This window comes from Schistocerca serialis, chromosome 4, assembly GCF_023864345.2.
Source record: "Schistocerca serialis cubense isolate TAMUIC-IGC-003099 chromosome 4, iqSchSeri2.2, whole genome shotgun sequence".
Taxonomy (NCBI): Eukaryota; Metazoa; Arthropoda; class Insecta; order Orthoptera; family Acrididae; genus Schistocerca; species Schistocerca serialis.
The window spans coordinates 358,395,330-358,400,117 of NC_064641.1; the positions used below are offsets into that span (position 1 = coordinate 358,395,330).

At 43.5% G+C, this 4,788-nt stretch overlaps 1 non-coding gene across 1 annotated transcript; it reads right to left on the minus strand.

The window, feature by feature from the left end:
- Nucleotides 1–4,353: 4,353 nt before the first annotated feature.
- Nucleotides 4,354–4,428, minus strand: Trnas-cga (transfer RNA serine (anticodon CGA)). Its single transcript has one exon. It is a non-coding gene; the product is annotated as a tRNA-Ser (tRNA).
- Between the last annotated feature and the right edge of the window lie 360 nt (nucleotides 4,429–4,788).

The window sequence follows — 4,788 nt, forward strand, 5'->3', positions numbered from 1 at the left end:
TCAAATTTTCTAACCTACCTAGCCGATTAAGGTATCTGACATTCCACTTCTCCGGTCCGTAGAACGCCAGCTTTGTTTCTACTGATAACAATTCCACGTTAATCGACGCAATAAATACATCTAGAAAACATAAATATCTCAATATACTGCTACTTTTGTGACATTTAAGCATACAGAACCATGCATGCAGTTTACATAGGTGCGTAGTTTGCTCCCATTTTCCTTTTTCCCCCTCCCCCTTTTAAGAGAATGATACTGTTACTGGTGGCAGTGAATCTGGTGCACCCCCAAGAGAACCTACAGTTACATATGCACCTACATGGCTACTCAGCAAATCACATTTGTGTGTCTGGTAGAGGGCTCATTGAACCACTTTCACAATAATTCCCTTTTATTCCACTCTCGCACAGTGCGCGGAAGAAACGAACACCTATGTCCTTCCGTGCGAGCTCTGATTTCCCATATTTTATTACGATGATCGTTTTTCCCTATGTGGGGCGGCGTTAACAAATTATTTGCGCATTCGGACGAGACAGTAGGGAATTGAAATTTCGTGAGAAGATCCTGCCGCCTTTGTTTTTATGACGTCTACCCCAAATCCAGTATCATGTCAGTGACACTCTTACACTCTTCCACATATTTCTCGATAATACAAAACACGCTTCCCCTCTCTGAATTTTTTTGGTGTACTCTGTTAATCCTGTCTGGAGAAGTACTCTAAAACAGGACGTACAAGCATAGCGTAGGCTGTCTCTTCAGCAGATCTGTTGCATCTTCTAACGCAGTCTTTGGTTTGTCTTCCCCACAACATTTCCTAAGTGATCTTTCCAATTTGAGTTGTTCATAATTGTAATTCTTAGGTATTTAGTTGAATTTATGGCCTTTAGATTTGATTTATTTATCGTGTATCCGAAGTTTAACGGATTCCTTTAAGCACTATGTGGATGACCTCACACTTTTCATTATTTAGGGTCAGTTGACAATTTTACCACCTGTATGCCTGAGGCTTATGTACATCGGGAGCTGGCAACTGAAGTATACATGGGCTGGTTAGGTCATTTCAGTAATCTAGTATGGACCCTGCTACAGTGATGGGCTTCAGAATCAACCACTGACCCACACGATATTCTGTTACTTTAGGGCTGAATTGTCGTATCCTCTCTTGACGAGCAAGGTCCTTGGTGTTGCCTTTTTGCACTCGTTTTCCTACTTCTCTCAGCGTTTTTGTACTGGTTCCCCATTTTCCCCTACTTTTGTGTTGTTCGCTTCAAATGGTGATGGCATTTTTCGACTCTGTACCACCTTGTACGGCGACGGCCCTGTACTTTTATATGTTTTAGGACTATACGCCGTATCACTTAGAGCAAGAAAGCAAACTAGTAATTATGATGGCTGCCCACATAATGGCCCTATTGTTCGGTGTACACACTCTGTTCTTTCGTTAGCCTGTGGATGCAACGCGCTTATTCTCAGTTTGCGAATACGTAACAAATGCCATATCCGCTTCATTAATTCGAGCATAAAGTTTATCATTGTATGGACTACAGTAGCGGTTTACTGATTCAGTGTAGCGATCATCCCTATGAAATGGTCGATAATGGTCAGAAAATAGCAATTTCCCACTGATGTCTGGCTAGAAGTACCTAAAATGCCCATCCTGTTCTTTTGAAAGGTTTACTAGCTTCTGGCGACCACTCTAGTGAGACACGTTGATGGCTACATTCCTCATGTTGTGTACATTGCACACAGTTTTTATCACACTGCTCTACATCTTATCTATGCATGCTCCACCTATAATGCTCGACAACACTTCGGTCCGTGATGCTATGCCCACCATGACCACATAATATGTGATTATTCGCTTGCTGTAACACTTCATGTCATGGTATGACAGCAATCACAGTGCAAGATCCAACCCTTGCACAGTACACCGTCATGAATGACAAACCGTCACTGTGCATCAAATAGCCTGAAATCCATATCAGCAGCTTGCTCTCTCTGTTATTCTGACAATGCTATGACCTTCTGTGCGTACTGCACCAACTTTCATACTACGGCTATCTGCATTACCATTCATGCCTGTCATTTCGACTGCTAGTGATACTAGGCCGTTCTGATCCAGCACGGTGTTTCGTATTATCCTCCTGAACCCACCGATTCTATATTCTGCTAACAGTCATTGGATCTCGACCAACGTGGGCAGCAATGTCGCGATACGATAAACCACAATCACGGTAGGCTACAATCCGACCTTTATCAAAGTCGGAAACGTGATGGTACGCATTTCTTCTCCTTACACGAGGCATCACAACAACGTTTCACCAGGCAACGCCGGTCAACTGCTGTTTGTGTATGAGAAATCGGTTGGAAACTTTCCTCACGTCAGCACGTTGTAGGTGTCGCCACCGGCGCCAACCTTGTGTGAATGGTCTGAAAAGCTAATCATTTGCATATCACAGCATCTTTTTCCTGTCGGTTAAATTTCGTGTCTGTAGCACGTCATCTTCGTGGTGTAGCAATTTTAATGGCCAGTAGTGTAGTTCCTATCTGTTTTGTTCAACTGCCATGACGTGTAAGCTTCTGGATATTCCGTACTCTGTACCTCTTGACTTAAAACACAGCTTATTGCATGTTTCTGCATGTTTGCTAGCATCACACAATAATATGAATTCTTTCTCACAGTCTGGATGATCCATATTGGACCAGTTATCAGCAATTCCTTCCGTTTCACAAATCTACTTTTGCACTCCTATATCCAGTGGAACTTACGCTTTGTTTCATAAGTGTGTGAGAGGTCGAGCTATTCCTGCGAAATATGGGACAAATTTCGTATAGTAATTTGCTGACCCCAAAAATAAATGTAATTCATTGCCTGTCTGAGGCATTCAAAACCTCTGCATAACAAAACAATGTTCAAATGTGTGTGAAATCTTATGGGACTTAACTGCTAAGGTCAACAGTCCCTAAGCGTACACATTACTTAACCTAAATTATCCTAAGGACAAACACACACACCCATGCCCGAGGGAGGACTCGAACCTCCGCCGAGACCAGCCGCACAGTCCATGACTGCAGCGCCTAGACCGCTCAACTAATCCCACACGGCTCTGCATAACATTTACCAATTTTGGATCGGTTCTCACTCGATGTTGATTAGTTAGATGTCCCAAGGAATTCATTTCTTTTAGTACAAAATGACACTTCCCTATACTAAAATATCGCCTGGATAAACTGTACACTGTGTTGGTTTTAGTCCCCTCAACACACTATCCAACGAAGTTGAAACGTAAATGGTGCATTTTTCAAACCAAACGGCACTCAACAACTCTGATAGTTGTCCCAAGCGACTGTAAATTCAGTTTTACTTAGTCCTCCGGTACTATTTCCAGTTGATGTTAGCCACTTTTTAGATCAATGATGGAAAAATACCTATTTCGCCCTGAATTATGAAGGTTTCCAATTATATTTGGTGATGGATATCTGTAGTCACAGCAGAATCAACACTCCTTTATTCTGACCTATCTCTCTTTTGCAATCTTAGGTTCAGCTCATGGGCTGGTGCTTTACTTAATGATACCATCGTGTGATATTGGTGGTTAATGGTTCAAATGGCTCTGAGCACTATGGGACTTAACTTCTGTGGTCATCAGTCCCCTAGAACTTAGAACTACTTAAACCTAACTAACCTAAGGACATCACACACATCCATGCCCGAGGCAGGATTCGAACCTGCGACCGTAGCAGTCGCGCAGTTCCGGACTGAGCGCCTTAAGGTGGTTAATGAAATCAGACATTACCGGCTGTAGTTGATAGAGCACCGAATATGTATTACTGTACACAGGAGATTGATTGCCATTCGGGATCCTGTGTTGGATCACCAGGTTGGTAATAGGTATCTACAGTTGCACCAAAATCGTTACTTCTTAATTCTGTCTCATATTTCTTTCAACACTATCAGCACAGGTGCACCTCATGGGCTGGTACCTGTCTCAATGAGACCACCATGTAATTGTTGGTTAATGAATTCTTCCATTACCGGCTGTAGGTGATGGGCCGCCCGATGTGGCTTGCAGTACACTGGTGATTGATTCCCAGTTGGGATCATGTGTTGTGTTACTAGCGTTGCTGGTAATGGTCCACGAGGACTCAATAGATTCTCATATTCTAACAGTAAATTGTCCATTGCTATTGCTTCTGTCTTGTGTTCTTATAAACGCTTCACCATCATATGAAATGCAGCTGTACTGGCAGCTTGCTCATGGCTAGGTCTGAACTAGTTCTCTTTACAGAATGAGATTTTCACTCTGCAGCGGAGTGTGCGCTGATATGAAACTTCCTGACAGATTAAAACTGTGTTCCCGACCGAGACTCGAACTCGGGACCTTTGCCTTTCGCGGGCAAGTGCTCTACCAACTGAGCTACCGAAGCACGACTCACGCCCGGCACTCACAGCTTTACTCCTGCCAGTACCTCGTCTCCTACCTTCCAAACTTTACAGAAGCTCTCCTGCGAAACTTGCAGAACTAGCACTCCTGAAAGAAAGGATATTGCGGAGACATGGCTTAGCCACAGCCTGGGGGATGTTTTCAGAATGAGATTTTCACTCTGCAGCGGAGTGTGCGCTGATATGAAACTTCCTGGCAGATTAAAACTGTGTGCCCGACCGAGACTCGAACTCGGGACCTTTGCCTTTGGCGGGCAATATCCTTTCTTTCAGGAGTGCTAGTTCTGCAAGTTTCACAGGAGAGCTTCTGTAAAGTTTGGAAGGTAGGAGACGAGGTACTGGCA